The 26,171-nt window shown below is 43.7% G+C and overlaps 1 protein-coding gene across 1 annotated transcript in view; it reads right to left on the bottom strand.

The window, feature by feature from the left end:
* LOC116272433 (hepatic triacylglycerol lipase-like) overlaps positions 1-26,171 on the bottom strand; it is a 158,975-nt gene that overhangs the window by 33,373 nt on the left and 99,431 nt on the right.

Below are 26,171 nucleotides of genomic sequence, written 5' to 3'. Positions count from 1 at the left end.
TCTACACTTTTCTTCGATTTAGCTGCCTCAAATGTTAAGAGGATCATATGAAAATAAAATGGGGATAAAAATAGTGCCTATCTTATGAGGTTGTTATGAGGATTAAATAAGATATTTGTAAAGAGCTCAGAACAATGCCTGACATGTAGTTAGCACCTAGAGAAGAGAGTGTTGTTAGAATAAGTACCAATTGGAGCATCTAGCATCTTGCATTTCTTATCAGTGAAATTCACCCCAGTTGTCCTCGTAGGACCAATTCTGTCTTGTGTATATTTACTCTGGATTTAGCTGTGAGATAGGCTCCAGCCCAGGTGGCTGAGGCTTCGAGGCTGTTGAGGAGACACCATGGAAAAGAGTTGTCACATGGAAAGCCCTGCAAACAACTGGACTGAACAGGGCCCTCTCTTTTCTCCCTTCCTGGGGGCTTTAGCTCTCTTTAACATGTGTATGAGCGAGGAAGTTGTGCAGACTGTATAGAGGTGTGTGCTCATTCATTTATTCACTTCCTCAACAGACACTTATTAAGCATGTATTATGCCCCAGGCCCTGGCTAGGTACTGGTTGGAGGCAAAGAGAGCATGTGGCTCCTGTCTTTCAGGAGTCCCTGGCCCCATGGGGGAAGGGGGTGCAAGCATGAAAACCAACTATTAAAAGTGGTTGCTGTGTTGCAGCGGAGGAATGCCCTGAGTAGGGGCTTTAGGGAAGAGGTCAAGAGAAGATAAAGCATCAGTCAGGTCTAGACGGATGAAAGATTCTTTAAGAGCTCATATCCATGAGCAATTGTTAAATAAAGTGGGGCTCTGGTTCCTATACAAATAAGATTGGGTGGATGACATGAGAGTTGAAGGGCTGTTGTGGAGAAGGTAGACTAGAATTATTTTGTGCAACTTCAAGAGTTAGAAACAAACAAAATCAATGGGTGGGCATGACATGGAAGAACATTTTTAACTTGAAGTAGTCAGCAAAAATTCATAGTTGAAGAACTTAGGACAAAGAGAAAGTAAGGGCAGTAACACAATAAAGATAGAAAGGTTAATATTAACACCCAAACATGTACACTATGTGATATTATAAGGCTGCTGAAGATGGGCCACAGATTTTTTTCTGAGCTTCCTGTTGACTGTATCAAAGAGGGAAGCAGGGTCAGTTATAGCATTCCTGGTGGCCAGGTACTCACACTTTCTTGGTCCTGAAACCCAAGATGGTTATGGAAAAAGGAGGTTACCAAATATATAGCAGCAAGTTTTATGTGGTTAACTCTGAGAGCCCTGTAATCTTCAGTGAAACAGTAGCCACAGCACCAAATAGCATTTAAGTCACAGCAAGCCTATGAGAGATTCTTCACTATAATTGAGCAGCAGTCCCTATGACTGGGGGAGGCAGGGGCCACTTCAGGTCACATTGAGGGGTGGAAGGAATAGAGCCCTGAAGCCCAAGGGTCTGAGCCTCCATGAGAGCAGAGTCTGTTGCTTAATCCCAGAACACATAGAACACTTGGGCATCCTAAGGGAAGTCCGTGTCTTCAAGGACTCACTGCTGTGCCCATCCTCATACCTTTACTGCAGTTTCTTCCCACAGCTTTAGCTTTGCACGTCACCAGCTTTTAACTGGGCATCTTTGCCTGGGTACTCTTTGGGCACTATAGACTCAGCAAGGCCAAGCTAAATGTATTTTCCTTCCTCCCAACCCATTCTTCTTCCTTTCTTCCTACGTTTCCTATTGTGGTTCATAACATCATCATTCATCTCTGTGCCCAAGCTAGAAAGCTTAGAGCTCACGCCCTCTCTTGCCTCTCTACTAGGTCACCAAATACTGAGGACTCAGCCTCAGAATTATCTTCTTTCTCTGCCCAGTGGCCTAGTCTAGGTCCTTAGCCTTTTTTTTTCCCCTTCAAATTATAGTGTTGCCATAGACTTTTAACTGTTTCATATTTTATTTTGCTTTTTGTAGAATTAAGGGATGCTCATTGTATATATGCTGAAAATATATATCAGTATAATTTGAAAAATGCTGAAAAAATAAAGAATATTATTTTTAGAAAAAAACCACAAGTAACATTTGGAGTATATCTTCATAATCTTTTCTTATGGAGATATTTGTTCCATAGATATTTATTTGCAGTGTGTATTATTGAGATCATGTTACATAAATGGTTTTAAATCCTTCTTCACTTACCATTATCATTTTCTCATAGCATCAAAATTCTTCAAAACATACTTGGAAAAAGTGCCATAATGTATTTGCTTATTCCACTATTGTTGAAAACTTATGCCGTTTCAAGGTTTTCTTTGCCCTATTATAAACAATTATCTGATGATAATCTTTATGTATAAATACTTGTCTGAATCTATTAGTATTTTCTTTCTTTTTTTTTTTTTTTTTGAGACGGAGTCTCGCTCTGTCGCCCAGGCTGGAGTGCAGTGGCGCAGTCTTGGTTCACTGCAAGCTCCGCCCCTCGAGTTCAGGCCATTCTCCTGCCTCAGTCTCCGGTGTAGCTGGGACTACAGACGCCCGCCACCACGCCTGGCTAATTTTTTTTTGTATTTTTAGTAGAGACAGGGTTTCACCATGTTAGCCAGGATGGTCTCGATCTCCTGACCTCGTGATCCACCCGTCTCGGTCTCCCAAACTGCTGGGATTACAGGCGTGAGCCACCGCGCCCGGCCTCTATTAGTATTTTCTTAGAATAGTTTCCTAGAAGTAGAATCAGTTCCTTAAGTATAATCCTATTTATATCTCTTTATATATACATATATATTCAAATTGATCTTCAGCATTTTTAAAAGCTAATATATATTGAATGCTTTCTCTGTGCCAGGCACTTTTCCAAAAGTCTTATTTGTATTGACTCATTTAAACCTGGCAACTCTAAGATAAGCTGTGAGGAAAGGATATGCTTTAGTTATGAGTGAAGAAATTGGTTCCATATTGGATGAGCTAGAAGCAGCACATTCTCCAAGCATATCTTCTGAAATTGGAACTTTTCTCATGTCTTCAGAAGAGGTAAAGTCATGCCAATGATAAGAATCTGGGGATAATACTGTGGTTTTAGGAGGGGGAATATTAAATTGAGGTAAGTGATCAAATCCACCAAGGGATTCAGCCCCCGTATCCAGGAAAAGGTGTTGAGGGACTAGGGAGGCTTGGGGTTGTCCTCTGTATGACAGTAACTTCCTAGATCAGCAAAACAATCCTTAAAATTAGTCAGAAGGAGAAGCTGGGTCCAGCCATTACATTTCTAATAGTATTTCTTGCAGCAAGTGATTTTTCTATTCCTAGTCAACTCCTAGGTTTGAGGGCTCCTGATATTCCATAGAAGAAGAAATTACTTCATTTTCTTTTGGGTAAGGACATCAACAGATGGGTGACTGCAGGCAACCGAGGTGGGCCACCTTCCATGGGAGAGAACCAGGGATTCTACCATAGGAGGCCTGATTGGAGTCAGGATCTGCCTCCCGCCCATGATGCCTGGGCTAGAGGCTGTTGCTCAGCTCAGTGTTTGTTGAGCCCTTTCCATGTATTGGCTGGTGCTGGGCACACAAGTGCATAAGAAAGAAGCCTCAGGTATTGCTATGCCCCTCACAAGGTTTTTCGTACAACATGCATTATTTAATTTGCTAATGTGTGTGTGGGCTTTTGCTTTGTAAACATCCACTGCTGAAAATATTCCCAGACCTGGCAAGGGTCCTCTGGAAGACCAAAATTTCATAATTGCCCTGAAAACTCTCTAGGCCATGTACTCTGCTCAGGATGGAACAATCCTATATGATAAATGTAGCCACAGCTCTGTCCCTGGCTGCTGTGGTCAGGCCAATGATTTGTAGCTGGGCAATGTTGGTGGAATGTGCCCATGACCTCGAATAAATAAAACTGCCATGAACATTTGAATCTTTATGTGGACATATGTTTCCATTTCTCTTGAGTAAACACTTAAGCTTGGAGTTTACTGGGTCCTATTTACTGGGTCCTATAGTAAGTGTATATTTGCCTTTAAAGAGCTTGTCAATCTGTTTTCCAAAGTAAGTGTTTTTTGTTCTCACCAGCAATCTATGAGGAGTTCTACCGGATTTTGTCAGTCTTTTTAATTTTAGCCATTCTAGAGGGAGAGAAGTGATATTCTGTTGTGTTTTAAATTTGCATTTTTCCCATGACTAATGATGTTAAGCACCTTTTCTTGTACATATGTGCCCTTTGTGTGTCTTCTTTTAAGGATATCTGTTCAACTGTCTCACCCTACCTTGAACCTACACAGGGTGGAATGTGCCCGTGACCTCGGAATTTCTTGCATGTTGGAAAGATGGAAACATTCGTGTGGGAATTTAGTCACTGCTGGACCTTTCGGATTCAGCTCCTAGCTGTTGCTGACCTTTGTTTGGAGATAAGCAGATTCCACCCAAGGCCATGGTGAGGAATGTTTCTCCCACTCCCGCCATCTTGAATTTTGCCCTGACCTGGACACTCTACCCTCCCATTTACTTATTTTCTTGAAAATAATCTGTGTCTCAATTTCTGAATGTGCACAATAGTTACTAATCTTTGTATTTTACTTCACCTCTTATGACACCCTAGCATCACTTTACTATAATGTTGAACCTCAATTACCCAAGGTATAAATAACTCCTAAGGAGTGAATGAGGTGCTTTGCAAAGCCGTGGTAATTTTTCAGGTTATTAAGATATTGTTTTGAACTCTGAAGAAATTCCTAAGTTTGTCTCAAGTGGGTTTCTTTTCTAGCTATTCTTTACAAATAGCTTTAGGTTCTAAGGCTGCCGAAATTAATTTATTACCTTTTGGAGGTTGCCATCTTCCCACCATTTTTTGCATTCTTGTTTTACCTGTTCTTTGTCGTTATAGTTGCTCTTTACCATTTTTGTTGTCAAATAAGAAAATGAGATATGGGATGGAAGGAAAGCTCTTTTCATGCCTGATTTATTCTGGTGTTTTTCTTTTTCTTTCTTTCTTTTTTTTAAGTCCATTTTGGCGCCATGCTACTGTAGCCTGAGGTCACAATTTCTTCTTTTGTGGATCCCAGGGAATAAAGTAACTAGAGTCTTTTTTCTTGCCAAAAAGTTTTTTTCTTCTAAACTTTTCTCTTAAATTCTCTTAAATTCTACGGCACTTCTGGCTAGAATCAGAATGATTTTTTTCTTTTAAGAAATCTGGTTATGAAAGAGTATGCCGTTCAGAAAGGCTTTCCATTTCTGCTGGGATCCTCTCTGGGGAAAGTGGGGCTTACTTCCCTAAAGTCCTTCCGAGGTCATGGGCACATTCCACCCTGTGTAGGTTCACAGGTTCAAGGTAGGGTGAGAGAATTGAACAGATATCCTTGAAAGAAGATACACAAAGGGCACCTATGTACAAGAAAAGGTGCTTAACATCATTAGTCATGGGAAAAATGCAAATTTAAAACTCAACAGAATATCACTTCTCTCCCTCTAGAATGGCTAAAATTAAAAAGACTGACAAAATCCGGTAGAACTCCTCATAGATTGCTGGTGAGAACAAAAAACACTTACTTTGGAAAACAGTTTGACAAGCTCTTTAAAGGCAAATATACACTTACTATAGGACCCAGTAAACTCCAAGCTTAAGTGTTTACTCAAGAGAAATGGAAACATATGTCCACATAAAGATTCAAATGTTCATGGCAGTTTTATTCATAATAACCCCAAACCTGAAACAACCCAAATATCTGTCAACTGATAAATGGATAAACAAATTGTGGCATATCCATCCAATGGAATACTACTCAGCAGGAAAAAGGAATGAATTGCTGACACATGCAAGAACGTGGATACATCTAAGATGCATAAAGCTAAGTGAAGGAAGCTAGATTTAAAAGGTTACAAATTGTGTGATTTCATTTATAGGACATTCTGGAAAAGCAGTGATTGTACCTGTAAAAGGAAAACGAGGGACACTCCCTCCTCCAGGTCAGCTGCCAGAAGATGAATTGGGTGCCTTATACTCAGTGTGAAAAGAAGAGAAGATTGCTGCTTCCTTTCCAGTCGGAACCCATGGATGGAAGAGACTCAAGATGGGCCCATGCCCTGAGCGTGGCTTGTTACTGCATAGCAAGACAGTGCTGTGAAGCAGTTAGGAGCCTGGGCTCTAGCCGGGTATGGTGGTGCATGCCTGTAGTCCCAGCTACTTGAGAGGTTGAGGTGGGAGGATCACCTGAGCCTGGGAGGTCAAGGCTGCAGTGAGCAGTGATTGTGCCACTACACTCCAGCTGAGGTGACAGAGCCAAACAATGTCTTAGGAAAAGAAAAGAGGCAGCTGAGCTCTGGAGCCAGATTGCCTGCCTTAAATCCCAGCTCTGCTCCTTCTTAGCTTGTGACCTTGGGCTAGTTACTTAACCTCTCTGTGTCTTAACTATGTAATAAGACGAACAGTAGTACCTACCTTATAGGATTATTATGAGTGACAGATATGTGCCCCTGAGACGTGTTTTTAGGCCAGACTTAATCAGGCAGAAAGAAAAGTGAGAGCGAGAGCAGAGGTGACCTGAGAACGCCTGGCTGTTCTGCAGGAATGTTCCCCTCCCTGGAGCTGGAATCTGGGCAAAGATAAACACTTGCAGCATGAGGAAAGCATTAAGCATTAACTTGGCCAAACAGCCCAAGGTTATTCTTTTTTTTTTTTTTTTTGGAGATGGAGTTTTGCTCTTGTTGCTCAGGCTGGAGTGCAATGGCGTGGTCTCGGCTCACCGCAACCTTTGCCTCCCGAGTTCAAGTGATTCTCCTGCCTCAGCCTCCCGAGTAGCTGGGATTATAGGCAGTACACTGTGGGTGGGGAGTGTGGGCTGAAGCATGTTGGATGTGCTCTTTGGGGCAGAGGTTTGGGGGCTTCCTGATGAGGAAATGGGCCTGATCTAGTCCCTGAACCTCCCTAGGGCTTCCCCATGTGGGGGCCTGGGACTGAGAGGGTTGGCTCTTGGGTATGCTTTTAGAGACTGAAGGCCCACCCTGATCCCATTCATTCTTTTATTCATTCATTCATCCATTCATTCGTTCCACCAAACATTTATTAAGCACCTATTATGTGTCAGGGATTGTGCTTAACATTGTGACACCTAACAGTGAATAAGACAGACCATGCTTTCAAAAAGCTCATGGTCTTACGGTAGAGGCAAGTACATAAACTGTCACACAGTTTGGAAAGTGTTGTGTTGGCCAAAGAATAGGAAAGCACCCACCCAGCCATAAGGTGACCAGTGTAAAGGCAGCCAGATGAACTCCATTGGTGGGTGGTGCCGCCAGCTCCCCAGATAATCTTGGGAATTTTAATCAAAGGCTGTACCTGATGGGAGGGAAGGACTATGAAATGCAGGGGGAAGATGAGCTTAAGTGTGGCCAGTATGGTCACCTCTAGATTCACAGAGGCTGAGGTCATGGCTGCAGCATGCACCCTGAGCCCTTCAGCTTTCCTGAGGCCCTTGGTGTCTCTCATCTTCTTTGAGACTTGCTTGACCCTGAGATCTGCAGCACAGCTGTTCCTATCCTAGGAGATGTTAATTTCCTCATGAAGAAATAAGGAAGGGTTCAGTGACTGCCAAGGGTTCAGACAACTGGCTGAAAAAGCAAACCAGGACCAGAATTCGACTTCTCCATACATCTACGTTCTGAGACTATAAAACTTTCCTGGGCATGTGCACTATTTCCCCTAAGATTCTTTTGGACCTGTACCCTCCCTTCACTACCCATATCTGGAGGCCCAGTTGACTGCTGCCGGCCCACTTCAGACCACGGACAGGTACCCCAGCAATTTCCAGGTTGCCATAGGGAGCAATGGCAGAGGCAGTGTGGTGGAGTGGCAGCAGGGGACACTGGTTTTGGAGCCAGTTGGCTCTGTGTTAGGTTGTTTAATACTTATTAGCTGTGTGGCCTTGGGAAGCTTGCTTAACCAGTAGGAGCCTCAACTTCCTTCTTCTAAGTTGGAAATAGGAAGACCGTCTCGTGTGGGTGGTAGTGAGGATGAATGAAAGTTGAAATGTCTAGTCCAGGGCTTGGCGTTCGGTGCGTTGTTTCCCTTTCCAAACTTGCCCACGATCTCTTCCTTCTCATGTCTCAACCCAACGTAGTTCTTTCCAGATATTTGTTGGTACTTATCCACCAAGTCTTTGCCAGCCTATTTGGTACCTCTCTGTGAATTCTGTGCACCTGCTTTAGGTAGCACACTGCCTTAGCTGTGTGGTTTGGCACAGTGCCTTTGTGCCAAGAAAAGGAGGTCCTTCTTTGGAGTGAGGATTTCAGCCTCCCCTCTTCCATATGGCCAGGTTGTTCTGGGCAGGAGAAATCTACTGGGCTTAGGTAGCAGCTCTGGAGCCTACTTGGCTGAGTCCCTGCCTCTACCAGCTAGGGTGCTTCAGCTGTGGGGTGCTGTGTCTGAATCAGGCACCTTGAGGAGCCAAACTAGGCTACCAGTTAACACTCTCTGCTAATGAGGAAATCAAAGTCTGACTGCAAAACACACCAGTCAGGGTTCTGCTCTTACACCACTGCTAAGGAAATACTCATCCTCACCGGCTGATATATTACCTAACTTTCCACATTTGTGAGCAGTGGCTCTCAGGTATTCATGTGCTGGAGATGCAGACTCCTGGGCGCCATTCCCAGAGCAGCTGATTCAGTAGGTCTGGGAGGCCTGGGAATTTGCATCAACACAGGGTGGCGGATCATTCTGAGAAGAAGTTGCCCAGTGGTGAAGAATGTGAGTTTTGGAACCAGGCTGGGATCTAAAGCTTGGCTCTGCCACTAATGAGCCGCAATTCTGGGCAAGTTTACAGATGGTTTCCTCATGGGGCTGTAAGTAAATGAGATAAACGTGTAAAGTACCTCCCACAGTGCCTGGTATATAGCAGGTTCTCAATGAATAAAGGTGACCATGGTGGCATTGGTGGTAGTAGAAGTAGGGATTGATGTTGCTATTATAACATCTTCCTCCTTGAAGGGTTCTTCTGCCCCTGATCAGTAACAAATCATGAGGAGACAGAATATCAGACAGGGTAACTCTTTATGTTGAGGTTATCTGGGATCACCTTCATTTAAACAGATTGGATGGACCAGAAGGTCAGTGCTGAGAATCTTCAGGGCAAAGTCCAAACCTCTAGGAAGACATAGATCTCCGATTTGGACTTTCCCCAGAACACCGGCCTCAAAGGGGTACATGGACATGGCCTACTGGGACTCTCCCAGAAGGCCTTGCACCCCTGCCTCTGCCTTGTTTGGGGAGCAGGCTGTGCTTGCCTCTTTCCCTGGTTGGATGCCTACAGGCATATGTTGGCCTCCTTGTAGGAGAGAAGAGAATAAAACATGACAGTGAGCAAGGAGAGCCCCAGTGACAGAGCTCAGCTTGCCAGTAAATGGCCAGGGGAGCTCTGAACTAAAAAGGACTGTGGGGGAAGGTGTGTCCTATTTGATAGTAAAATGTACCATAAAGATTCAGTAATTCAAGCTGTGTATATAGGAACATGGATAAAGAAGCAGAATAGAAACCCAGAACACCCAAATGCATACGTTTGAATTCAGTATTTGATAGAAGTGACTTATTGGCCAGGTTGTTCTGGGCAGTGGAAATCTAATTTCTCCAAGTGCTAGGATAGAGTAAAGATGGACTTTAACAACAGTATTGGGAGATCTGGAAAAAGATGAAAAGATATAAGTTGGGTCCATCCCTCTCATCATACATCAGGAAAAACTCCAAAGGAATCCAATTTTTAAATGAAATAATAGGAATCATAAAATTACCAGAAAAAAATATGGCCTAATTCCTTCATAACCTTTTGAATAAGAACCTCCCTCTGCGATTCAAAATTCAGAAGCTGTAAAAGGTTGTTAAATTAGACTACATTAAAGCAAACAAAAAACTTCTGTATGACCAACTAAATTTAAAAAAAAAAGGCCGGGCGCAGTGGCTCACGCTTGTAATCCCAGCTCTTTGGGAGGCGGAGGCGGGCGGATCACGAGGTCAGGAGATCGAGACTATCCTGGCTAACACAGTGAAACCCCGTCTCTACTAAAAATACAAAAAATTAGCCGGGCTTCGTGGCGGGCGCCTGTAGTCCCAGCTACTTGGGAGGCTGAGGCAGGAGAATGGCGTGAACCCGGGGAATGGAGCTTGCAGTGAGCCGAGATTACACCACTGCACTCCAGCCTGGGAGACAAAGCAAGACTCCGTCTCAAAAAAAAAAAAAAAAAAAAACAAAACCCTAAGTAGAGGCAAAAAATCAACAACAAAGCAAGAAAAAATAATTGCAACTCATAACACAAAGGGCGAATCTCCTTGATATCTATAGAATGCCTAGAAATCAAGGAGAACAAGACCAGCAACCTACAGAACAATGGGCCAACCGAGGACACGAGGAGCCATTTCACAGAGAAAGGAATATGAATGGCCTTTTAACATATGAGAAGATCCTCAACCTCACTCCTAAGAGGAAAAATACAAATTAAAACTATACTGAGACACAAGTCTCACCCCTCAGATTGGTAAACATTAAAAAATGTGACCACACACCTTGAAGGAGACATTGGCAGGAATGCAAAATGGTGCAACTCCAACGGAGAGGGATTTGGCAACAGCTCTGAAAGTTACAAATGCATTTTCTCTGTACTGAGCATTTCCTGCATGGGAATCTACCCTGTGGCTGTATCTGCACATATATGAAATGAAATTAATACAAGGTCATTCACTGCGGGATTGTCTGTAATTGTAAAATACTGGAAACATCCCAAGTGTCCATCTAGAGTCTAGATAGCTGAAATGGGACATATCCCTCAATGAAATACTTTGCAACTTGACTAAAGAAACACTTTACTGATTTGAAAAGATTTCTAGAACGTACTGCTGAGTGACCAAAGGTGCAGAACGGTATCTAAAGTGTGATAACTTTTGGGAAGGGTGGGGGCATAAGTAAATAACTCCATATTGGCTTTCAGTTGCATAAAGAAATGTTGGAAAGATACAGATGAGATGAATATAAGTGGTTACCCATGGTGGGAGAGGGGGAGGAGGGAATGGATATGGACGTCACGGGAGGGGGGTAAGATGTTGCAAATCTATTCTATTTTATATTCTTTTAATTTATGAGCCATGCGAGTATTTACTTCCTTAAAATAATTTCTTTTCTTTTATTTCTTTATATTTTTAGAGACAAGGTCTGGCTCTGTTGCCTGGGCTGGAGCGCAGTGATCATAGCTCACTGCAGCCTTGAATGCCTGGACTCACGCGATCCTCCCTCCTCAGCTTCTCAACTAGCTGGGATCCCAGGCATATGCCACTAGCCCGCTCCACTAGCTAATTATTTTTTTTTTTTTCCCATAGAGACAGGGCCTCATTGTGTTGCTCAAGTTGGTCTCAAACTCCTGGCCTCAAGTGATCCTCCTGCCTTGGGCTCCCAAAATGTTGGGATCATAGGCGTGAACCTCTGTGCCTGGCCTGAAAAATAATTTTAAATAAAAAAAAAGATCCCAGCTTGTTTCCTGCTTGCACTTTCCATGATATCTATTTCTCTGGATGCCGTTCACCTACCCCTGCAGCCCCTTCATGCCCCAGAGAACTCTGGGAGTAGCTCTCTCACTCTCTGACTGTGGGGCCAAAGGGTCCACTCACCTCACCTGTCTTCTTGGCTGACCTGACTGCCTAGCTAGATGCTGACCTTCATGCCTTTAGCTGCACCTTCACCTACCTGGGCCCTAGTAGCCCTTGATTTCAGCTATTTAATAGGTCAGGGGGTCATTTTCCTTCTGAGAGTAAAGGTGACCTGAGAGAGGAAAGGTGGCCCCCACAGAGAACTCCCCACATCGGCTGCTTCCTCTCTGGCAGAACTGACTCGGCAGATGGCAAAGTACTTGGAGCCACCGGGAACCAAGGTGCAGAGAATTCTGTGGAAGGAAGTTGGCTTGGAGCTTGGAAGCCGGGCAGCAAGGGCTGCTGGAACATGGAGGTGCCCGCTCATTTGGCAGGGGTGCCCAAAGCGAGAGGAAGTGGGGCTCCTTAGTTAGGAAGCTTTGTCAGACAGCCCCCTCCTGCCCCAAGGCTTCTCAGAGGCCCTGGAGAGACCGATGCTTCCCCAGCAGCCAGTCCATCTGGGCTGGTGCTCACGCAGCTCTGGGAGCTAGGATATTTTAGATGTGTCAAAAGTGACGAATGTTGGAAAGTGCCACGGGCATCTCTGGGAGCTCACAGTTCACACTGGCAGCTAAGATGTGCCAAGCTTTTTGGAAGAAACTGAACTCTTGGAGGAAATTGAGGAGTCTTTTGCTGTCCCAGATGTGGGTGGCAATGAGACGGGCTCTGCAAGGGGACAGAGCCCCGAAGTCAATAAAGATGGGGCTGGGCCGTAGCAATGGCTGAGCTTGGCAGAAAGAAGTGGCATTCTGAGAGGCCAGCAGGGGCGGGAAGGAGCAGGAGCATGTGGATTTAGAAGCAGGTAAGCAGGGGCCTGAGGCTGGAGTCAGCAGAGCTTGCAGCCGGCAGCACTGGGGGCTGTGGAGTCAGGCCTGTTCAGTTCCGCTTGCCAGGATGGAACCAGGGCAGCAGTCAGAGCCAGCCTGAGGCTGGAGGTGAGCCCGGGGGCCTTCGCCCACAGGGAGGCTGGAACAAGGCTCCAGTGTGTTTGGATTTGAAAACGCCCCAGGGAATGTGTTACTAGAATTCAACATCTACCCCGAATATAATGCATCCTAAGAGGAGGTGCCTTGCTATTCTGTTTGCAGCATGGCCTTGGTTTGTGTGTAGTGTCACTGGTTCTCTGCCTCTGCAGGGAGATGGCTCATCCCATGCTACCCAGCCAGGGAGGTGGCTCATCCCAAGCTGGGGGTGGAGGAGGCTGAGGCAGTGGCTGGGATAGGAGGTGTAGGATCAGGCTTAGGCGAGTCACAGGGAAGGAGGAGGGTCAAGGAGAAGGGATCCTCACTATGGACCAGCGGGGTTCTGGGGTGGTGGGGGTACAGGACCAAGTTGGGACAGCCCAGCCTGTCTTCTGCTTAATGATGAATGGGGCTGGGGTGTCAGGGATGGATGGAGAAGCTAGCGCCAACTCTACCTGCCCCAGGTGTTTTTTGATGAACACACAAACTCTCTTCTGATTATTGTTCTTCACAACCTCCTGCCTCCCTGCAAACTCCCGCAACCAGGAAGGAGAAAGAGAGAGACAGAGAGAGAGAGAGAGAGAGATGACAGAGAGTTCCTAGTCATCTTTGTCATCGTCCCCATCATGATTATGATCATCGTCATCCATGCCTGGACTTCTTACATAACCTGCTTAACTTGTTGAGGGCTGAACTTGTCTTTCCACCTCCTACCTCCAACCAGCTTTTCTAACTTCCTCATTCTGCTCACACATTCCTCTCTTCCAGGCACTGGCTCACCCCCACTGAGTCATCTTCCACACCCCCTTCCTCTTTCTTCCCCTCCTACTATCAGCAACTCACTGTAGCATGAACGCCTGCAACTGCTTCCTGGGAGGATCCTGCTTCCAGTCCCCTCTGTTCACACGCTCTCCATCCCGTGACACGCGGCTCCGGCCATAGCTGCTCGTAGGACGGGGTGCCTCTGTGCCTTTGCTCCTGCAATTCCTTCTGCTTGGAACCTCTCTCCTCTTCCTACACCTTAGCCCTCAACCTTGGAGGAATCAGAATGTGTGGACAGTTCTCCTGACAGCTGGTCAGGGGAGGGGCCCCTCTCTGTGCTCCCCAGTCCCCTGTTCAGACCTCGAGGGTGGGGCTGTTTACTTTTCCATTTCGTGACTGGGCTCTAAGGTGTGCGTGTCTTATGCATCTTTGTGGTCCCAGCACAAGGCCTGCACAAAGGTGGGTTATCTGTTGAATTGATTTAACAGATAATTCATTTTCTGCCCTTCCTAGGGAAGGATTTGTCACAGTGAGCCAATGCCAGAAGGAAGGGGAGAACAGAGGCAGGGACGTGCCCTGCTTCACTTCTTACACCCACAGTACCCTTCCTGTGGTCAGGAGCCACTGGCCACCAACCCAGCACCTCCTGCCTCTGTCTGCCCCCTAGGAATGAGCTGATAGAAAGGCACCAACAGACAACAAGCAAGATCTGGATCTTCTCTGGAATCATGGATGGTCCTTGTTTCACCCTCATCCAGACCCCAAACCAGGGTCCTTGTCCCTCTTCCCTTCCTTTTCTAGAATTCCTCATTTATTTCAAGCCTTATAACTCAGTCTTTAAAAATTGCCTTTTCTGATCTCAGACTGTTTCTTGTGATATTAATAGGAGTTATGGGGAAAAAGGAGTTTTGTGGCCAAATAAATTTGGGAAATGTTGTATTAAGCAACATTAATCAGGCTTCCTGCTGGTCCGAGAAAAGAAGCTACTGTGAATTTAATCTCTAGTAGGGGCAGATGATATGCAGTGGCTCTCAACCTCAATTACTTTGAAGCAAGCCGCCCTCACCCTCCGTATTTCCTTTTTTGGCCAAGCATTTCTGGCACTGATGGTCCATAGGACACAACTGAGGAAATTCTGTCTGGGGCAGCTTTCCAATGGGCTTGTATACTGTAGAGCTGGGCTCACACTCACCTCTGTGTGCTGGGGTTTCGAAGGCTAGTCCTCGCTGCTCTCATGGAGGCAAGGCTAAATTTATGTGTAGGGGAGAGGGCTGAGCACTTTAAGAGCAGGAAAGGAGTTTCTAAATAGGCACATCTAATGGTTTAGACATTGTGCTTTAGGATCCCAAGGCCAAGGATCTTGTGGAACTACTTTGGGGGCTGCTATGGGAGATGGGAGAGGACACAGAGGATGAAAGGGTGGGTTCCTGACTGCCCGCCCACCTGGTTTCATCCCAAAGTTGATTTTAGGTTTTATCATTTTCTGCTTGAAGAGTCTGTTTGTGGGAAGGTTTCCATGGCTGACACACATTCAGAGACCAAAAATCTAGACCAATGACTTCATTTAACAGATTAAAAACAAAACCAAAAAACAGCCCAAAACCTGAGGTGCCAAAAAGCTAAAACACACATCAATCAGTCACATAACTAGATGCTGGATGTAGAGTCCGAGTTGCTGGACATGCCATCTAATGCTCTTTCCATACACTCTTGCATTTGTTTATTTCCTTCTGACTCAGCCAGTTTCAAAAGAGAAGAATAAAAGATAGCAAGGAGCAAATAGCAGCAAAGATAATGGGATAAATCCACCAAGAAATAGTGGGGGAAAGGTAAAAGGAAATCCCACCTGCCCCCAATCTGATCTGTTTCACTGCAGTTCTTCTTATGCACCACCTAAAAATGTAAAGAAATGGATGCTAAGAGCAAGGGCTGCTGATGCCAAGAATAACTCCAGAGACACAATACACCACCCCAGTCTCCAGTGAAATGAACTGTTTAATCAAAACTGCGCTATTCTGTAAATACTCAGTCTATTGATGAAGAGCTCTGCAAACATGGGCAGCTCCTAAGCAAGCCTCCAGAGAGAACCCGGAAGGAACTGAAGAAGACAGAGAAAAAGGGCAGATGTGCCTGTCTTGATGGTTGTGGTGGGAGGACTTACATATACACTCTGTTCAATGCATGGGAGGTGAGGCGGAGGGGGCAGCAGAGAAATTCAGAGTAGCTCTCTTAATCCTTCACTTTGCCTGGCTGGCTAGAAGTGTAGTTCTTTTTTTTTTTGAGACGGAGTCTCACTCTGTCGCCCAGGCTGGAGTACAATGGCACAATCTGTGCTCACTGCAAGCATTGCCTCCCGGGTTCACACCATTCTCCTGCCTCAGCCTCCCGAGTACCTGGGACTACAGGCACCCGCCACCATGCCCGGCTAACTTTTTGGTATTTTTAGTAGAGACAGGGTTTCACTGTATTAGTCAGGATGGTCTCAATCTCCTGACCTAGTGATCTGCCCGCCTTGGCCTCCCGAAGTGCTGGGATTACAGGCGTGAGCCACCGCACCCAGCTGAAGTATAGTTCTTTTAATTATAATACTTATTGAGCACTTCCTGTACGCCCTGTGTAGTTTATTAACTTCCCACAAAATGCTCTAAGGTAACCAGAGTCATCTTCAGGGATGAAATTTGAACCCAGACAATTTGGTTCTACAGTCAACATTCCTTTCTTTTCTTTCTTTTCTTTTCTTTTCTTTCTTTCTTTCTTTCTTTCTTTCTTTCTTTCTTTCTTTCTTTCTTTCTTTCTTTCTTTCTTTCTTTCTTTCTTCTTTCTTTCTTTCTCTTTCTCTCTCTGTCTTTCTCTTTCTTTCTTTCTTTCTTTTGTGTCTCTCTCTCTTTCTTTCTTTCTTTTCTTTCCTTTCTTTCTCTTTCTTTCTCGGTGATGAATCCTGTGTATAGCTCTGTGAGTGTTATATCTGTTATGTTTACAACCAGTGTAGCCACCACCAAGATCAAGACAGAGAGCATTTCTAGTCTCTGAAACGTGTCTCCAGGCAACACCACCACCAGATGTAACTGTTCTGACTTCCATCACCGGAGATTAGTTTTGCCTGCTCTTGAACTTCGAGTCAGTAGATTCATACAATAGGTGCTCCCTTGGGCCTGGCTCTTCTCGCCCAACACTAAGTGAGGTTCATTCACATTGTTGTATGTGTAGAACCTGCATCTTAACTCCTCTATTCTGCCTCTTAGCACATTAACTAATTCCATGTTACCTTCCAGAAATGTTTCCTTGGAAAGTGGGTTGGATTTTGCAGAGTTGACTGAGCCTGAAGGAGTGCAGTGAGAACACAAAAGGTTAAGTTCAGAGGGTGGCCCAGAAGAGAACTTTTTAGATAACTCCCTGGCGCTGCACAATTCTGTCTCTCATGGCCAACTTTCATGGTCCCAGACTCACTGGTATCAGCACAAGTTCCTCTTTCGATTTTGTTTCTCCTTTTACAGAACTAACGTAATGACTGCTGCTTTCTCAAACACATGGACAGCATTCTCAGGCATCATTTAGGGCAGTGGATTTCAACTGAGGGATGAGTTTGCTCTGCTGTTACCTCCCCCCACCTTGGGGCATTTGGCAACATGGCAACACCTGGAGATAGTTTTGGTTGTCAAAACAGGGGGCAAGGGGAGTTCTACCGGCATTAGTGGGTAGAGCCCAGTGATCCTGCCAAACACCCTTCAATGCACTGGACAGCCTCTCATAATAAAAAATTACCCAGCCCGAAATGTCAAGTGTGCTGCGATCAAGAAGCCCTGGTCTAGGGTCAGCACAGGAAGTTGGTGGCTGTTCCCTTTTCTGATACAGTAAGAGAGGGGGCAGGGCGGAATGAAAAGAGCTCTTGACCAAGAGTCAGAAGATCTGGGTTCAGGGCCCCACTTTGCACCAACTAGCTGTCTGACCTTGTTCCGATCACTTAACCTCTGCAAGGCTGATTTCCTCATCTGTCACTTAGGAGCTGTGACACCTGCCTTACTTACTTACTTACAGGCTTGTTGTCAGAATCACAAGTGAGAATGTCAGTGGAATCTCTTTGAAATGCTTACATGCTATTATTTTATTTGACTATGACAGCAAATCAAGCTTATATGGGTGTTTTTGTGTCTAATGTCAATGCAAGAATAGTTTTGGCGGAGTTTCTGTTTCCCTGTGTTCAATTTCCAGGGTCATAGCCTCCTTCTCACATTTGTGTGGGAAAGGAGCTCATATACAAAGGGTGTTTCCTGGAACTGTGGGCAGGGCTTCAAACATCCCTGCAATTCTCTAAGCCTGCAGCTCTCCACACTGAAACTTGTGGTCTAGAAATTCTCTTTTAAATTCTTGTGAGACCTCTGAAGGGGTTCGCTTCAGAAAAGTAGGGCCTTTTTAGCACTGAAACTTGGATTTTATTTTGCCACACAAGAGGCTTAGGGCTGTCGCCCCTCCTGGGTGAAGATATGCAGTGTTACGGCAGCATCAGTCTGATAGAACATTGTTGAACTCAATGTGCTGTGCCACATAGTGGAGAGAGGGGCACAATTCTCCATGAGAGGCAAGAGCCCTGGTGCTGTGCAAGCTGGCACCAAAGCAACATTGGGCATTTGTTAAAACCTTGGGGAACTTTGCCTTGTGAATACACAGGAGATTGAGGTGAGGCAGTCAACGGTTCTACTCAAATACAGTTGTTGAAGGGAGACTTAGTAAGGAATAGTGTGGGACATGGATATTTTGTCATCATATTGTAATCATTAACAACATAAACAGTGTTTGGAATCAAGGGGCAAATTTGCTTTAGACTAAAGACTGTTCTGGTCCCATCTAACAAAGTTTTAAAGCAAGTCTCAAAAGGGTCAAGCTATTTGCAGGTAATTTAACTGCACCCCAAGACAAAGCTAAAGAACGTTTAAAATAATGTAGGAATGCCCAGCACCAATTAGGTAACATTCACAGCGTCTGGTATTTAGTCAAAAATTACCCGACATGCAAAGAAGCAGGAAAATACAACCCACAATGAAGAGAAAAATTAATCAATCGAAACCAACCTAGAATTGTTATAGATGGTAAAATTAGTCATCGAGAACATTAAAACAGTTCTTATGAGTATATTTCATTTATTCAAGATGGTAGAAGAAAATGTAAGCATGCTAAGAAGAAATACGGAAGCTCTAAGAAGTCTAAACTGAACTTCTAGAGATTGAAAAATCAGTGTCTGAGATATGAAATACATTGGGTGGGATGAATAACAGATTACACACAGCAGAAGAAAAGATTAGTGGACTTGAAGTCACAGCAACAGAAACCAACCATATGAAACATAGAGAAAAAAGACTGAAAATAAATTAACAGAACATCAGGGAGCTGTCGGGCAATTTTAAGAGGCCTCATATATGTGTAATTGAAGATTCCAAAGGAGATAAGAAAGGGGACAGAAAAAACGCTTAAAGAAATAATAATGGTGGAAAAATGTCTAAATTTGATGAAAGCACTAAATACATACATCCAAGATGATCAATGATCTTGAAACACACACACACACACACACAAATGTGAGGGAAACTATACCAAGGCACAGAATAATCAAATTGCTGAAAACCAGTGATAAAAAAAAAAATCTTAAAAGAAGGCAGAGGTAAGAAGCCACACTGCATACACAGCAACAAAGATAAGAATTCAACAGACATCTCCCCAGAAACAAGGCCTACCAGAAGACAATGGGACAGCACTTCTAAGGTTCAAGCAGAGATGTGCAGCAAATCCCACTGCCTTCGGCTCCTTGTAGGTTGGTAGATGTTGGGACAAAAATCTTATCCTCAAAGCCTAGCCAGGTGTCAGCAAGAAACACAGAGCACTGACACGTGGTGGTCACACAATGATTACAACCCTGTGTTCGCGCTTATGAGAGAATAGGAAGTGAGGTGAAGTAATGGAAAATTTCACAGTGACACTAAGAAGAGATCTGAGTTCTAGAACACACTGAATACATATTTTCCCTCGAAAGTGTCTTTCCTCTACTGTCTGTCTCCAGCTCTATGAGTGACATCCCCAAGCCGTGAACTTTAGGCACCCTTGACCCCTACATTTCTCCTACCCCATTGCCAGTCAGCTCACTGGTTTTTCTCAAAAATGCCTCCATTTACTTTTTTTCCTCCAGATCTAATTCAGGCCCTCATTACGTCTCACAAACTCCCTATTTGACGCTGGGAAAGTTGTATTACTCCTGTGGGTCTGAGTTTGCCCCTTTATAGAATAAGGGGATCGGCTGATGATCTCCAAAGGCTCTTTTTGTTTCTTAAATTATGGATTTCAGTGATATATATATATATCATATATATATGAGATATGTATATCATATATATCATATATATGAGATATGTATATCATATATATGATATATATATAATATGTATATCATATATATGATATATATATAATATGTATATCATATATATATATATATGTAAAGACCTCTTTTGTATCACACTAATGAAGCTTGATTTTGATGTGGTTATATCCAGAGAGGAGGTTATAAGTTATAAATGTGCCCTGCACATAGTAGCTGCTCTATGATATTTGCTGAGTAAAGAAATGAAAGAGTTTAAAGCAAAGCAAACAAACGAAACCCCCATTCCTGCTCCAAATAGCTATATTCTAGAGAGCAGGATCCAGTTTGTGGTAGGCTGAATAATGACCACCTCCAAATTTGTCCACATCGTAATCCCCAGAACTTAGAACATGTTACCAAAAGGACTTTGCAGATATGATTAAGGTAAGGATCTTGAGCTGGGGGGATTATCCTGGTTTCTTTGAATGGACCCCATGTAATCCCAAGGGTTCTTATAAGAAAGAGGCAAGAGGGTTAGAATCAGAAAGAGAAATTGGAAGATGCTATGCTGCTGGCTTTAAAGATATAGGAAGGGGCCACAAGCCAAGGAATGTAGGTGGCCTCTAGAAGCTGAAAAAGGTGAGGAAATGGATTTTGTCCTCAGAGTGTCCAGAAGAAACACAGTTCTGTCGACATCTTAATTTTAGGACTTTTGACTGCAGAACTGTAAGATAGTGTCAGTTTAACTAATTAAATTTGTAGTAATTTGTTAACAGAAGCAATAGGAAACCAATATACAGCCTTATTTCTGCATTAACTTTTTTTGAGATGGAGTGTCACTCTGTCATCCAGGCTGGAGTTCTGTGGCACGATCTTGGCTCACTGCAAACTCTGCCTCCTGGGTTCAAGCTGTTCCCCTCCCTCAGCCTCTCAAGTAGCTGGGATTACAGGTGTGTGCCACCACGCCTGGCTAATTTTTGTATTTTTAGTAGAGATGGGGTTTCACCGTGTTTGCCAGGCTGGAGTCTCTAACTCCTGACCTCAGGTGATCCTCCTGCCTTGGCCTCCCAAAGTGTTGGGATTACAGACATGAGCCACTGCATTTGGCCTGCATTAACTTTTTATGCTTACTAGGAAAGATGTTTAACTTTTCTGAGTCTCTGGTCTACTTTCAATCAAATAGCATTAAAAATGTCTTCTCTATGAGGTAAGGGTGTAATGAAATAGTGCATAATCCTAGTTGAAATAATATAAAATACTCCTTATAATACCAGTACTACAACTACTTCTTCTTCTACTACTACTGGTACTACTGGTACTGCTAACGCTTTGCAAATTGCCTTATAGACATTATTTGACTGTAATCGCTAAACAATCTTATGAAGTAGCGATTGCTATCCACCTTCCACAGATGCTAAACCAAGACTTAGAAAGGGCGAGAAGCGTGCTCAGCCACACAGCTAGAAAGTGGAGGAGCTGGAATCCCCATTACAAACAGGTGTTCTGGCTCCGTTAGTTATGCTGGCGATGATAAACTTGATGCCAGTGGGGGCTTTTATGATGATGCTTATTACTGTACCACTCTTGTCATTCTCTCCTCGTGCCTGTTTCCTTTAACAACATCTGATTGCTTCACTCATCATATTCCAGCCTGTCACCAGCTCGTCACGGAAATGATTGAAATGCTACTAATTCTGCATTATGGCTTTCTGGCTGGGTGAAGTTGGCAAAGGCTGAGGAGATGTTTGTGTATCTAAGAGCAAATGGCCCCAAGGTTTGGAAACGGAAATGCCCCTCCCACCACAGCCAAGAGAAATGTGCATGGTGAGGAGTTCTGGGGTTCTCAGTCTCCTGTGAGTAGAGCCAGGACGTAGATGCCCGCTGCTGTGGGGTTTCTCCAGAATTCTCAGCTGCACAACAGTGAACTGAGGGGGTTGCTTTGAGGCAGTGTGGCATGCAACACCTTATCCTTTTATTTGAGGGAACTGCTAAAAGTTTAAGTAGTCAGCTCTCCAGTCCTCATCCTCCTTCTTTCATTTACCTGTTTCCTCTTCCTTTTTCCTCCCATCACGTTGGATTCTGAATGTTTCCCTGTGTTGTTCTGAGGTCTGTTTTTAGGAGACTGGCTTGGCTAACAGGAGTTAGGACCGAAAGGGCTGGCTCTGCATGAGCTCTGCTTTCTGCAGCCCAGAGCAATGGTTTGCTTTGAAGATTGTTGAGAATATTTGGATTAATAAGATTTGTTCTAATATTTCCCCTCATTTCTGATCATCAAAGTGCTCGGAAGGTTTGAGCTGGTGCAGAGTTTCTTCTAGTTTGTCCTTGGGAGCAAGTGTCTGGAACAGGGTTGATTTTAAAATGTTTTCTGACTGAAGCCTTGTTAATGGGGCAGGCTGCAAATTCACATCAAGGGAGTGTCATCTTTCAAAGCAGCTTCTTGGCAGAAGGGGATGTGGAATTTTAGAGAAATCTGAATCTGTTAAGCTTCCATTAAATGAACTCCTTGATTCCAGACTGTGCTGAGCGGAATCTAGGAACCATGGGCCGTGAATGATTGACTTCTTCAGTGGCAGGATGCCTGAGAAAGGTCGAGCGTCCTTTGGGATGAAACATCCATCAGTTTGGAGGAGGATTTTGCTTTTCTGTATTCCTCTGTGTCTCCTTTTCTATGTAGTTTTACTTGTTTTTGTTGTTGTTGTTGTTGTTGATGCTTTGTGTTTTGCCCAGTATGACGGAGATGAAAGGCGGAGGTTTTGTACTGGGGTCTGGAGGATGTGTGTGGAACGACCGTCGCCATAGGGCATCATTTTATGGCTGTCAGCCTTCCTCACATTGACTGTAAGTACCTTGAGGACAGGGGCAGGGCTTTACCTTTCATCCCTTTTCCCCGCCTCCTACCTTGTTCCAGTGCCGCTGTTGCTCAACCCATATTTGGCAACTCATCCCAGGGCGCCTTCGTCTGCTGAAGCTCTGACCCAGTGACCAGGCCACTTTAAGATGGGTGGGACGGGTCTGAGACTCCGTCTGCCTTCCTAAAAGACTGCTGGATCTGGAGATGTCACCCTGTGGGCTGTGATTCCCGTGGCTTTTCCAGGTAGTCTCGCAGACCCAGCCAGCCCAGGCCATCCTTCTCACTTTCTCATATTGCTCCTGGTTCAAAGGTCCCATCCCCATTTTTCACATCTATTCCTGCCTCTGATTTGGGTGAACTTTCTCTCTTAAAAAGCAAAAAACAAACAAAAAGCGAAATAAAACATTGTAGAAAACTTAGAGAAAAATGGCCAGGTGCAGTGGCTCATGCCTGTAATCCCAACAGTTCGATAGGCCAAGGCGGGTGCATTACCTGGTGTCAGGAGTTCAAGACCAGCCTGGCAAACATGGTAAAACCCATCTCTACTAAAAATACAAAAATTAGTCAGGCTTGGTGGCTCATGCCTGTAGTCCCAGCTACTGGGGAGGCTGAGGCAGGAGAATCGCTTAAACCTGGGAGACAGACGTTGCAGTGAGCTGAGATCATGCCATTGCACTCCAGCCTGGGGCAACAGATTGAGACTCCATCTCAAAAAAAAAAAGAAAACTTAGAGAAAATCACCAAAATAACCAAAATTACCTGTATTCCCATAATCAGAGATAACTATTGTATTATGGTTATGATTTCCTTCTAGGTTTTAAAATGCAATGTGTGTCTCCATGTGGATGTTTGAGTTTAATTTGTGTGTGTGTGTGTGTGTGTGTATATATATATAATTTAGAATCCTGATTTTATAACTCAATGTTTTGTCTTGAACACTTCTGCATGAAATCAATAATTGGCAAGAAAGAATCCTAACGTATGGTTGTACCAGTATTATAATATTTGACCAACCCTCTACTGTGGTAACTTAAATTACAACCACTGTTTTTTCCAAATGTAAACCATACTGTGATGCAATCCTATTCATAGACCTTTCTGTACCTCCCAGATTAATTCTCTTTGAATGAATTCCTGGAAATGGGATTACTAGATTAAGTGACATCAACTTTTAAAAGACTCTCAATACCTGTTGCCAGTTGTCAGCGCCAATTTAGCTTTGCTCATGCAAACCCGCATGGTGCCCTTGTCTTCTGGACACAGTGGGTCCTACCAGTCTTATGTATAGCTCTCCCCTGAGAACTTGCCTGGGCCCTAATCCTTGGGATATGGTATTTATCATTCATGTTCCTGCAGCATCTGATGCCATCCCTGGAGAGCCCCAGGTATGGGTACATGCAATGGTAAATGCAGTGGAATGAGTTATTGCCTGCATCTCCTTGAATTTGGGCCTTGCAGTTAGTGAGGATTCAATTACTCTCCTTTCACCACATTCCCTCCCCAGATCCCTGAGACTGAGAAGAATGGGGAGGACGACTGAAGGATGCCTTTGAGTTGAATGAACAGCTGAGAAGTCTTAGCTGGAAACATGCCAGAATTACACAAGACTGTGGATAATCATTTAATTTGCATTTTGTACCATTTCATGTAGATGAGAAGAAAAACATAAGACGTAGAGTCAGAAGTCCTGGATTCTAGTTTTGGGTCTTCCAGGCATTAGCTGAGTGATGTTAGGGAAGTCTCTTAAGCTATTCGAGCCCAAGTCTCTTCATCTGTAAATATACACAATAATAACGACTTCCAGGTGTGGTTGTTGAGATGCTGAAATGAGATGTCACCACATGTCAGCATTTTGTATACTAAAGTATTTCCGGAAGGAAGTGCTGTTATCCTCATCAACTCCACGTGGAACAATGTGCATTAGTTAGCAATGTGTCACTCTTGCTGAGAGGTCCTTTCAGGACGTGTAATGGTCTTATGTTTTGCTTGCTTGTTTATTATAGTAAATATAGTATTTCATTGAATCTAATATACACAAATAGTATGATATACCATTGTTTAACATACCACTAAAAAGGAAAAAAGCAAGTTGCAAGTTAAAACCTGATGTCTTAGTGATAGTCTTGTGTGGATTGGTCACAGTGCCTCTTATTGTTTGGAGATTTCTTTTCTCTGCTTTAGGGTTTGGCAGTTTCTCCTACTGTTGGTTGCTTTGCTTGCAGCCTGATGGGCAATCCTTCTGCATGTGCACCAGTAAAGCACAGCTTCATATATTGCGATTACGTTTCATAAAACACTTGTTTGTTACTTTGTAAGAAAACATAGGATGACGGTTACTCTAATGATGAATATCAAATTTATGCCTCACCTCTGTCTCTGTGCCTATTTGTGTGCAAATAATGAGTTAGTCTTGTCAAAAACCTTCTAAGTGGCAATTAAGCTCAAGCCATGCAGTATCACTCAACAATGCATGCAAGTCAACTGAAGTGATGGCAGTAAGAGCCCTTTTTATCAATGTCACAACCATGCCCTAGCCCACAGCATTTGTAAGATATATTCCAAATTCAAAGATATTAAATAGGAACAACAGTGGACCTTACAACTGAAGAAATAAAGTATCTGTTTCCTATACCAGGGAGTTGAGTCCTTGTCAGTTGTGTCTTCCACCCTATGCCCAGCACCTAGCACAATGTTGGCGTTCAGAAGGTACTCAACAAATATGTGTTGAGTAATGGAGAAAACAATACAATTCTGCACATGTACATTTTATTAACAGCAGAACTGGTTAAAGTCTTATGGAATAAAATAGTATGTAAATAGCTTCTTCTTTTTCTAAACTGTTTTATTTTTAACGATCCAACAGATCCAATGGTATAAAAACTTCTTTTTTATAAAATTTTTTTAAATTTTAAAATGTACAGTTAAATTATTATTGATTGTAGTCACCCTACTGTGTTATCAAATAGTTGGTGATACCAGTTATAAGAACTAAAATTTTGACTGGTAAATATAATAATAGATATCCATTGACAACATTCCTATCATATTATATAATTTTATATAACACTTGTCTGTTTCCAAACGCAGACATGATATCGCTAGTAATAGGGACAGAAGTGATTCTTGGTCACCAAGCAGGGTAAATTTGGGAGCATAGGAAACAATTTCATCCATGTAAATGATGTGGCAAAACATTGAGTATACAGAGGGTCCTGGCTTCCTGGGGAGTTGGTAAGCCATAGTATGGCTATTATATGTTAAAAAGACATAAAAAAATAAAGATTGTGTATGGGGAGTGAATTTTGCAGGGAAAAATAGAAAAACATATTTATTTACTGAACACCTATTTGTTTAGCACATGGTCATTTAATCCTCACAGCAATCCTTGGAGTAGATAGCATTGCTTCATTTTGCAAATGGGGAACCTGAGACTGAGAGAGAGTAACCTGCCTGTAGCTAGTAGGTAGTTGCTCCAGGATTCCAATCTGAGTCTTCTTGATTCTACAGCGATTGCTTTTCCAACCATTCTATGCTGACTCAGAGAACCTGAGAGTTTCACAATATCTAATAGGAGTTAACGAACATTTAGGAAGACTGGGGCCGGCCCTGGAATTGAAAT

The sequence above is a fragment of the Papio anubis genome, unplaced genomic scaffold (assembly GCF_008728515.1).
Source record: "Papio anubis isolate 15944 unplaced genomic scaffold, Panubis1.0 scaffold104, whole genome shotgun sequence".
Lineage (NCBI taxonomy): Eukaryota > Metazoa > Chordata > Mammalia > Primates > Cercopithecidae > Papio > Papio anubis.
The sequence above is the reverse complement of the archived record's forward strand: the minus strand, read 5'-3'. Positions and strand labels throughout refer to the sequence as shown.